Raw genomic sequence first — 12,148 nt, 5'->3', positions numbered from 1 at the left:
AAGACCAGCCATTCAGATAGGCTGAATGCCTGAGCATGCCGCAGACCGCAGTGGTAGCGGGGATGTAGCTGTTCTCTCCAAATACTGGAGCTCTGTCAGATACAGGGCCTTAAAAGCACTGCTTGAACCAGAGCCTGCACATATGCCATGGGAACATGGGAAAGGTACATTTTACAAGCAATCCAGTGGGTTTTATATGGTGGGGTAACCCTAATTGAGCTGTCCCAAGGAAATGGACCAAAACCCTGTATTCTGGTCCACTTTAAGTCGCCCTCTTGTGGCATTGGTCCTCTGTACTACCAGGAACACCTTATACTTACCATAGCTCTTCTAACAGCTTTCTATAGCAGCACAGAGTAGCCATCAGGTTTGCAGGGTGCACAATAAATTGCACATCTGTACGGCAAACATGATAAACTGCTTACGGGCATACAGGGCACAAATAGCAAAGTGGTAAGAATCAGTGACCCCGTTTCCAGTGGTACGGAGGGCCAATGTACACGGGGGCATCCCAATTTGAGATGCCCCATGCTGTGGACTAATGGGAAGTCCAGTCATTTTTGACTGGATTTCATCTTTAAAGCAAACCAACCCCAATTTGTAAGAAAATGGGTCTTTTTATTTTTAATTTTTTATTTATTTATTCATTTTTAGAGAGGAGAGAGAGAGAGACAGACAGGGAGAGAGAGACAGAGAGAGAGAAGGGGGGAGGAGCTGGAAGCATCAACTCCCATATGTGCCTTGACCAGGCAAGCCCAGGATTTCGAACCGGCGACCTCAGCATTTCCAGGTCGATGCTTTATCCACTGTGCCACCATAGGTCAGGCAGAAAATGGGTCTTAGTACCTGCTCACTAGACTCAGGGGGGCACCCGGATTGCAAGGAACCGCAGTCCTCAAAGGCTGGTTTCACTTATCTGCACCACACTCCCATGGCGAAACTGCACCTGCACACTGCTATTGGCCTGCCTCCCATCACCCAATTACAGATGCCAGTTTTTCCTGGGGCAAAGTGCAAGAAAGCATGGTACGTGAGTACCAACACACATTTTCCTGAAAAGCATAATTCTGGGACACACAGAGGCCTCATGCATGTACTATACATATAAAAATATGATGCTCATAGAGGAAAAAATAGGACGGAACTGTAGACTGAGCTCCTCAAGCCCACCGCAGGGTTTCTAGTTTCCTCTGTAGCTGCTGATCTGGACCTTGCCGGATTGGCACTGCAACTTGCTGACACCTCTCCAGCTGTTGACAAAACCCCTCACCTAACCCCCCTCCCTAGCTTCTGACATTAACTCCATCGCCTAACCTCCAGCAAATTACCAGAACCCCTCATATATCCCCCCTCCCCAGTCTGTATATGGCGCTCTGTATATTAATGTTTGGGTCAGGGGATAGGATTCAGCGGTGCTCTGTATATTATTGTTTGGGTCTGGGAACAGGATTTTCTGATGCCCCCCTAAGGGTCCATTCACACCACCGTGTCCTTGCGATTCCAAAATAAACACCAATGACATCTGTGTTTTGTTCATTTTTTTTTCAAGACCTGTTGAGTGTGGAAACAAAATACAGTCATGTGAATGAGGCCTAAGAAAATGTCCTTCGCCTGACCAGGCGGTGGCGCAGTGGATAGAGCGTCGGACTGGGATGCAGAGGACCCAGGTTCGAGACCCCGAGGTCGCGAGCTTGAGCACAGGCTCATCTGGTTTGAGCAAAAGCCCACCAGCTTGAACCCAAACAAGGTCGCTGGCTCCAGCAAGGGGTTACTCGGTCTGCTGAAGGCCCACGGTCAAGGCACATATGAGAAAGCAATCAATGAACAACTAAGGTGTTGCAACGTGCAATGGAAAACTAATGATTGATGCTTCTCATCTCTCTCTATTCCTGTCTGTCTGTCCCTGTCTATCCCTCTCTCAGACTCACTCCCTGTCTCTGTAAAAAAAAAAAAAAAAAAAAAAAAAGAAAATGTCCTTCAATAACGTGTCCTTACCCTAATGGTGTCCCCCATAACAGTGCGTCAGCAGCTAATCCATCTGCATAACAGTGCATCAGTAGTAGATCCACTCATAACAGTGTGTTATTACTGTATTTTTTTTTTTGCAGAAAAATACTACTCTTTTGCTACCTACACAAATGTCAAAGCAAAAAAGGCTAGTGTATAAAATTCCTTTTAAACTACAGGTAGTAAAATATGCTAAGAAAAATGGAAACATAGTAGCAGAGAGACATTTTGGGCCACCTTCTACTGAAAAAAATGATAAGGGAGTGGATAAAACAGGAGGATCAACTGCAAAAAGCAGATAAAAGTATGCATACTTTTCGTGGGCATGCTGCAAAGTGACCAGAGACATGGACATGAAAGAATGGATCACACATCACAGGAATAATGGTTTCTTAGTCTCTACAACAATGATAATATATGAAGCCAAATGCATAGCTGTAGAGAAAGGCATTCATGATTTTACTGGATCACCATCATGGTGCTACAGATTTATGAAGCGATGTGGCTTTACCATACGTACCAAAACTAGAATTGCAAAGAAAAAAAATGCCAAAAAGAATATGAGTCAAAAATTCTGTCTTTTCATAAATTTGTAATTGATGCTAGGAAGAAAAATGATTTTGAAATTGGCCAGATTGGGAACATGAATGAAGTCCTGCTAACCTTTGATGTGCCATCTAACAGGACAGTTGATCTGAAAGGTGCCAACACCATAACTGTGAAAATATCAGGACATGAGGAAACCCATTACATGGTTGTGTTGTTCTGCTGTGCAGATGGCACAAAACTGCCACTGATGTTAATATTCAAAAGGAAAAACATGCCAAAAGAAGTGATCCCATGAAGAGTTGTTGTGCAGGTTCATGAAAAAGGATGGATGGACGAAAATGGAATGAAAGTGTGGATTGAAAAAGTTTGGTCCAAACATCCTAGAGGGCTTCTGAAAAAATCTGCCCTATTAGTGCTTGACCAGTTTAAAGCACATATTAGTGAAACCACAAAAAATACTTTAAAGAAGTGAAGACTCATCTGGCTGTAATTCCTGGAGGTCTTACCCGCCAGTTGCAAACTCTCGATCTTTCCATCAAAAAACAGTTTAAAGTCTTTATGCAAGAAGATTGGAACAAATGGATGGCTGCTGGTAATCATGGTCTGACATCAACTGGAGAATGAAGAGACCCACTATCACTCAAGTTTGTGAATGGGTGAAAACATGGCAGTCAGTGAAGAATGAAACCGTGGTAAGGTCATTCAAAAAATGTGGCATTAGCAATGCCTTAGATGGCACTGAGGATGGTATCATATATGAAAATTGCAAAGAAAGTGATACCAGTGATTGTGAGCAACTGATCTTCTTAAATTCTGACACTAGCGATGATGAATTCCTGGGGTTCCCAGACAACCAGAGAGTGTTTGAACATTAAAGTCTCTTCTCATTTGTTAATAACAGAGCTAATTGTTAATACTGCTGTTGAGTTTACTTGTTGAAATATTATTGTGGTATATTTTATTAAATATTTTAACACACCATTTCGTTAAGAATATTTTTTTTCTTATTTTCCTCCTTAAAATCCTAGGTGCATCTTATAGTCAGGTGTGTCTTATGGAGCAAAAAATACAGTATATATCTGTTTTACAAGTTAGTAAAGATAGCTAAGAAAGATAAAGTTTCCTCCAAATGACCAAAAATTAAAGAATATGAAAACACGTTTTACATCTTGAGTTTCCTGACAATAAATTTGAATAATGTTTTATTTTATCCATTGCTTAGTGAAAGGTATACAAACACCTACACAGATATCTTTATTTAAAGAATGATATTGATCCTAAAAGAAGGATTGAATATAGCTTCCCCAACATTTATCAGATGCATTTTTAAATTAGTAATTATTAACATCTATGCTGCCTCTAATTTTCCTATGAAGTGTCTTATATCATTTTAAATTTCCTATCCTTTTATCCCTGGGTGGAATTTATCCTAATTCTTTTCTTTCTAGAGTTGTTTAAAACGTTCTCTCCCATTTTTCACTTTTTCAATAATGGCCACAGACATACTTTTTTAAAGCCCACTAACTTATTCTTCACCAATTAGAATAGAGCTGCCATAGGTAGTATATCTCCTTGTTTATTTAGTCTCTACCTGCTTCTACGTAGCCTATAAACAAATGATATAATCAGAAATTCCAAGCACAGTAACCGTATATCACTCCATTTTATATTCTACAATCTCCCCTACTTGGCCTTCAAGTCCACAATCTATTGGGTTTTTTTTTTTTACCCCAATCACGTTTCTTGTTAGATTTTCGCATGAAAGTCATGAATAATGGAAAGTGCTGTACTTTGAAGGTAAACAGGTTTGCGTTAGAATTCAGAATTCGCCATTTGCCAGCAGTGTAACTGAGAAATCATTTGAAATTTTAAAAAATATTTTATTAATAAATTTTAATGGAGTGACATTTATCAATCAGGGTACATATGTTCAGAGAAAACATCTCCAGGTTATTTTGACATTTGATTATGTTGTATACCCATCACCCAAAGTCAAATTGTCTTCCATCACCTTCTATCTGGTTTTCTTTGTGCACCTCCCCTCCCCCTCCCCCCTCCCTCTCTTTCTCCCTTTTATCCACTCAACTACTGACGAGCACTTGGGCTACTTCCAAATCTTGGCTACTGTAAATAATATTCAGGTGAACATAAGGGTGTATATATTCTTTAAAGTCAGTGTTTCAGGTTTCTTTGGATATATTCCCAGAGCCGAAAACCTTGGTCATAAGGCAGTGTTGGGAAAAACAGCTGTGTTAGGTTTGCTCACTTGCATTTTGCATGATTAGTGTATGAACACATGGCAGAGCCATGAGTGCATAGCCTATGTAAGGCCATGGGTGGTTTGACCCAGGGCAGATTGCAAATTGCTTGCTCGTCACTGTGAGGGGCTATTTTGTTGTTCATTCACCTGCTTCCATAAGAAGTGGTTTTCCCCCGCCTGTTTGCTTGTTCACCATTGCAAGACTCTATTAAATGGCATGGACCATTGCTTTCTGGCTCTGCAGTTCTTCTGCTGTCTTCTGAGATCCAATGTGAACCTGCCTGGCTTTGGAACTAGCATTACATCTGGCATAGTGAGCAGGATTCAGATCAGAACAGTATGAAGCTGCCAACACTCCTGAAGGGTGGAATAGAGGAGTGGTTGTTCCCTGTGGCTACCCTGTTGTGGGGCCATGTGCTGAGTGATTTTTATAGCCCTGCAAGCAGAAGCCAAAAGCTCTGTGCTACAGGCTGCATGAGGTCAAAAACTCCAGGATGAGCTTCAGACTGAGCATTGATGGCAGCATGAACTGCAACAATTGCTGGAGAAGGAGACTGACTGAGAGAGTTTCAGTGTGAAATACAGGCTGAGCACCAGAGGCACTTGGCACTGGAATGGTCACTTGAGAAGGAATTGTAGGTTCAAGAGCTCCAGATTGCCCTAGAAGCCAAATGCTAACACCAGCTTTTACATAGACGACTAGGTGTTCCAGAGCTCCAGTTTCAGCTTCAGGCCCAGAACCAACAGCAGCAAGAGCCTAAGTGGTCACTGAAGGAGAATCTGCATTTGTGCCAGCAAAGTGGCTCTCAGTCAGCAGTTGTAGTTGTTCCTGATTCTTCTTCTGAGGAGGAGGTTTGGGCTGAAACTGCCATCCACAGACCCAGAGCCCAGCCAGTTGTCTGTCAACCAGAAGGTAAAAACCCAGCAGCAGAAAGTGCCTCAGAGGTAGGGGCACAACTCCTCCACAAGTAGTTGAGCACTCTGTGGTCTGCCTTTACACTCAGACAGAGTTGACAGAGTTAGGGGCAAAATTCAGGCAAAAACTCACCTGGTCCCTGGCAACTTGGTTGCTGTGGTTGCGGGACATCTTGGTGGATGGTATCATGCTGTCTAGAACAGAGATGAAGAAATTAGCCACCATTACCATGCATTCCTTCTTGAGGTATCATCTTCAGAACTGTCATAACAACCTGGGAAACCATACTGTCATTCATATAGCCTGGAAGAATTCTGGAGATTTGTTAGAGGCAGTGAGTCAGTGGCAGTGATAAACAGAGCTGCAGCAGGTCCTGCAGGAACTAGGTATGAAGAATACTCCTTTCAACCTGAGGTCCCATGGGCCAGATGAGGAAGTATTTATGACAAAGATAAAAGACCTTATTCTCTTTAATGTTCCATAAGACCTTTTTTGGTCACTAGTGGCTATATTGGTTCCCAATATGGGGCAGTTCATCAACACTGTCACAGAGATGGTGGCAGATTTGGGGGAAGTGGAGGCAGCACAGAAACATAGGCTGTTCAAGCTGCTGCCTGTGCTGCCCCCACCCCCACAATTTACAAGAGAAAAGGATCTGTAAAGGTTACCGGAACACAGATGTAGGTAGATTTGATTGCAACCAGGGCAGATAGGAAAAATTAAATGGCAAGTCTAATAAAATCCTGTTAGAGTTTTGGTGGCAGCTTAACCTAGAGCAGAGGTTCCAGCCACTGAAAAAGTAGAGGAAGCAGGCTGCCCCAGAAACTGCCAAGAAAATGTCTGGTGTTTAAGTTGCACAGTTGCAGGATTATATGATGGAGAGAGCTGTAGGAGAAGAGAATCCCCAAGATGCATTGTTCCAGTCTGAATAGGGGGAAGGCAGAGGGACCCGTCTAGTGGGGATGGGCAGTGGCCAGAGGCCCCATGTGGAATTCACCTAATGTGCAGCAGATTTTGGCCTTAGAAGATACAGTGCTTTTGCAATAGCTGAGAACTGTTAAGGATGAATAGGCGATGAATGTGTTTGACCCCACCAAGCTCTGTGAGCTTTCTGAGGGGTTTGGTACTCTATTTTAACATTCATCTGGCAACAGTGTATTCTAAGTGCCCATAGTAATGTTCATTTCATCTATAGGTAAAAAAAAAATTGACAGAAATATGCTTGTAATATTTATTTACTCATTTTATATTGATAAAACTCATTATACCTTTGATGAAACACTACATTTTAATTCCTTCATGTTTGTTACTTCAATGAACAAATGTACAACATAAATAGAAAAAGCGTCAAACAACCAGGGGGTGACAAGCTGTCATTGGGATCTTAAATAACAGTTTAATTGTTTTGGGTCAGGTATTAGTTAATGTTTTTATTAATATTTTAAATTTTTTCTTATAACAATCTATTTTTGTGTACCTCTTTTATTCTTATTCAAGTATTAAATGCATGAAATAATAAATTATCATTGATTATATCTTTTTTTATACTTAAAATGGTCATTAGGGCAGAAAACTTGTTAAATTATTTGAATCCCACCACTGGGTGGGAGGCTAGAGGTGGGCCTTCAGTTAACTCTTTGGGCAGAGTACTCAGGGACATTGTGAAAGGCACCTTTTAATTATTGTCATGTTTGGTATAGCTTGTGACTTTGTAACTTGGTTGCTGTAGTCTGTACTGTTTCTGTTTATGTAATGTACCTCACCCTCACACCAGGACCTTCTTGGAACATACCTGTCATGTAGATTGTGAGGTGAGCAACCCTAAAGGTGTGAACTGTTGGGAAAACACCTATGTTAGGTTTGTTTGCTTGCACTTTGCATGATTAGTGTGTGAGCATGGAAAGCTACAGATGCTTCCCTCAGGGTGGATTGCCTGCCTGCCACCCTAGGGGCCATTTTGCTGTTCATTCACCTGCTGCAGTGAGAGGCAATTTTTCCTGCCAGCTTGTTCATCCACTATTGTGAGAATCTATTAAATGGAAATGGCCCACCGGTTTCCGCTCCTCAGTTTCTCTACTGTCTGCCTGAATCCAATGTACACCTGCCTGGCCTTGGCCCCTGGTACTCCAGGCAGTTTCATTTTTTTTGTGTGTGTGTGGAAATTCCATACTGCTTTTCACAATGGCTGCACAAATCTGTATTCCCATGAACAGTACAGAAGAGTTTTCTTTTCTCCACATTTTCACCAACATTTCTTAATGATTTTCTAAAATAATCATTCTTATATTCATCAGATGATATATCAGTGTGATTTTAATTTGCCTTTATCTAATGATTAACAATATTGAGCATATTTTCATGTTTATTGACCATCTGTATGTCTTCTTTGGAGAATTGTCCACTCAGGACTTCGGCTTATTTTATAATTGGATTTTTTTCCTTGATGTTAAGCTGTATAAGTTCTTTATCAATTTTGGATAATAAACCCTTATCAGATGTATCAGCAAATATGTGCCTCCATTCAATGGTTGGTAGTCTTTTCACTTTGTTGATGGTTTCCTTGTAGTGCAAAAGCTTTTTAGTTTGATGTAGTCCCATTGGTTTTAGTTTGTTTCTTTGTTTTCTTTGCCTGAAGAGACATATAACAAAAATATATTGCTATAAGAAATGTTTGATATTTTACTGCTTATGTTTTCTTTCAGGAGTTTTATGGTGTCCTGACTTATATTTAAGTCTTTAATCCATTTTGAGCTTATTATTGTGTATGGTGCAAAGAAGTGATTAGTATCATTTAAAAAAAATATATCTGTCCAATTTTCCCAACAGTATTTATTGAAAAGGCTGTATTTATACCATTGTATCTTTTTGGTCAAATATTAACTGACCATAAAGGAATTCATTTATTTTGGGGCTCTCTATTCTGTTTCATTGATCCACATGCCTGTTTTTATGCCAGTACAATGCTATTCTATTTACTATGGACATGTAGTATATAATTTTATATCAAGAAGCATGATAACTCTTGCTTTGTTCTTCTTTCCCAAGAATGTTGAGGTTACTCAGTGTCTTTTGTGGTTGCAAATAAATTTTTGAATTATCTTTTCCAGTTCTGTGAACTATGCTGCTAGTATTTTAATCAGAACTGTGTTCATTTAATAGGTTACTTTGGGTATTATGGACATTTTAATAATATTAAGTCTTCTAATCCATGAACATGGTTTATGCTTTTACTTATTTGTATCTGCTTTAATTTTTTCCTTCAGTGTCCAATAATTATCCAAATATAGGACCTTAACCCTCTTGGATAAATTTATTTCTAGGTACCTTATTTTGTTGTTGTTGAAAATATAAATAAAATCATTTTCTTAGTTTTTCTTTCTGATACTTTATCATTAATTTATAAAAATGCCAGTGACTTCTGATTATTAATTTTGTATCTTGCTACTTCAACAAATTCATTTATCAGTTCTAGTAGCTTCTTTTTTTATAAGTCTTGAGGTATTTCTTTATACCAAGGGTCCCCAAACTTTTTACACAGGGGGCCAGTTCACTGTCCCTCAGACCGTTGGAGGGCCGGACTATAAAAAAAACTATGAACAAGTCCCTATGCACATTGCACATATCTTATTTTAAAGTAAAAAAACAAAATGGGAACAAATACAATATTTAAAATAAAAAACAAGTTAATTTAAATCAACAAACTGACCAGTATTTCAATGGGAACTATGGGCCTGCTTTTGGCTAATAAGATGGTCAATGTCCGGTTCCATATTTGTCACTGCTAGCCCTAACAAGTGATATGTCATGCTTCCGGAGCTGTGATGTGTGCATCCTGCATCAACGGAAGTAGTACTGTATGTGAGCGACGCTGTGCCTTGAGGCCCCGCCACATACAGTACTCCAGGAGCACAGGATGTGGATGCTTCCTATGCTCCTCTCACTGACCACCAATGAAAGAAGTACCCCTTCCGGAAGTGCAGTGGGGGTGGATAAATGGCCTCAGGGGGCCGCCTGCGGCCCGCAGGCCGTAGTTTGGGGACCCCTGCTTTATACAGTATCATGTATCTGCAAATAATGACAATTTTACTTCTCCCTTTCCAGTTGGATGCCTTTTATTTCCCTGTCTGACTATCGTGGCTAGAACTTTCAGTACTGTTTTGTACAAGAGTGGTGAAAGTGGACATCCCTGTCTTCTTCCTTACATTAAGAAAAACAGTTTTAGTTTTGGTCATTAAGTATGTTGTTAGCTATGAGTTTGTCATATTTGGCCTTTTTTATGTTCAAGTATGTTCCCTCTATTCTAACTTTGTATTAATGGATGCTGAATTTATCAAATTTGTTTTACATCTATTTATATAATCATGTAGTTATTATTTTTTATTTTATGTGGTATACCACACATTGATTTGTGACTATTGTACCAACCTTCAATCTCTGGAATCATTTTAATGTACTACTTGATCCAATATGCTATTTTGTTGAGGATATGAGCATCTATGTCTATCAGAAACATTGGCATATATATATATATATATTTATATATATGGCATATATAAATATATATGTATATATTTTGCAACCCTTTGAATTTCTGTGTTGTCAGTTGTCACTTCTCTTCTTCCATTTCTAATTTTATTTATTTGTGTCTTCTGTCATTTTTTTCTTGATGAGCTTGATTAAAGTTTTGTCAATCTCTTTTATCTTTCTAAAAAACCAACTCTTGACTTTATTAATATTTTTTATTGTTTTTTAGTCTTTATGTTTCTTATTTTTACTCTAATCTCTATAATTTCCTTCATTTTACTTACTCTGGCTTTGTTTATTGTTCTTTCTCTAGGTTTTTTTTTTATTTGTTTATTTGTATGTGTGTGTAGGGTTAAATTGTTTATTTGAAAGTTATATATATGTATATGTATATATATATTTATATTTAGCTTCTTGATAAATGCTATGAATTGCCCATTCATTGTTTAATAACATGTATTTAGACTCCATTTCCTTGTGTTTCACTTTTTTACTGTAATTGATTTCTACTTTCATGCCATTGTTGTCAGAGAAGATGCTTAAAATGATTTCAGTCTTCTTAAATTTATTGAAACTTATTTTCTGTCAAAACCTGTGGTCTATTCTAGAGAATATACCAAATACACTTAAAAAGAATGCATGCTCTGTTGTTTTGGGATGAATTTACAAAAAAGGTCTTTAAATACCAATGAAATCCATCTGGACCAGTATGTCCTTTAAAGTTGCTGTTGCCTTGTTGATATTTTATCTGGAAGATCTATCAGTTGTGAAAGATTTGATATTAAAATATTTTAGTGTGATTGTGTATGTGTGTGTGTGTGTGTGTGTGTTTATTCCCAACTCAGGGAGTAAAGGCCCAAATTATTTCAAAAAGAGTAAATAGAGTATCAGAAAGATTTATTTAATTTTAATTATTGTATTAGTAGTTGTGTGTTAATTTTATAATTGTAGAGTATAAATCATATGTATGTTTTTTATTTTATCTTGTCATTTTATCACAGCTGTGAATATGCTGCTAAGTAAATAAATATTTAAATATTAAAATAGAAAATTTTCTCTCTGCACTTTTGTTGTTATTACTGCTTTAGCTTTTAACTTATTTACAACTAGAAAAGAAAAATAAATGTATACTACTCTTGATGTAACACGTTTCTAAAAACCAACAGTTAAATTTATAATAACTTTTATGGAATCTATGAGTCAGAGCACAAGTTTATTTTAAAGTTGTCAACTAAGGATATTCAAGTGTAAGAAATAAAAGAATATTTTTATAATATCACCTACTAGTCAAAATTATTCTTACATTCACTATTAATATGTTGAAAAGTAACAAGATTTTAAAATTCTGTACTTAGAAAAAATGAGAACATTTTTCATTGTGTATAAAACTAGATGGCAGTCTTTTTTTATAGGACAATGAGCATTAAAATGAACTTTTCCATATCTTTCTCCTCCACTTTGATTTAAGAAATTTAGGATCAGTGTTAAATTTTATTATACTAATTAACAGATCAAATGAAATTTTATAAGTATATGTAAATAAATTTGTATGTAAAAATACCCAAGTGTGCGTTTTACTTGCAGTGGTCCATATTGTATATATATATAGATAGATTAGTAGATGAACAGATCAATAAATAGATAGATGATACATATTTGAGAAATATTGCTAACAGTGCTATTGATTTCTGTATTGTTCATCATCAGAATTTTTGCCTTTCAATATGTAGGATTTTATTTTGGGAAGAAATAACAAAAGACTGACTCTTCTGAATGAATTATATCCACTGACAAGATCATATTTTTAAAATCTTATGTACAACTTACTGTCTACTTTGTGTTTTGTTTGTTGTTTTTTTAAATTTTCTGGACTATGTGGATAATATTTGAAA

Source organism: Saccopteryx bilineata, chromosome 3, assembly GCF_036850765.1.
Source record: "Saccopteryx bilineata isolate mSacBil1 chromosome 3, mSacBil1_pri_phased_curated, whole genome shotgun sequence".
Classification (NCBI taxonomy): Eukaryota; Metazoa; Chordata; class Mammalia; order Chiroptera; family Emballonuridae; genus Saccopteryx; species Saccopteryx bilineata.
The sequence above is the reverse complement of the archived record's forward strand: the minus strand, read 5'-3'. Positions refer to the sequence as shown.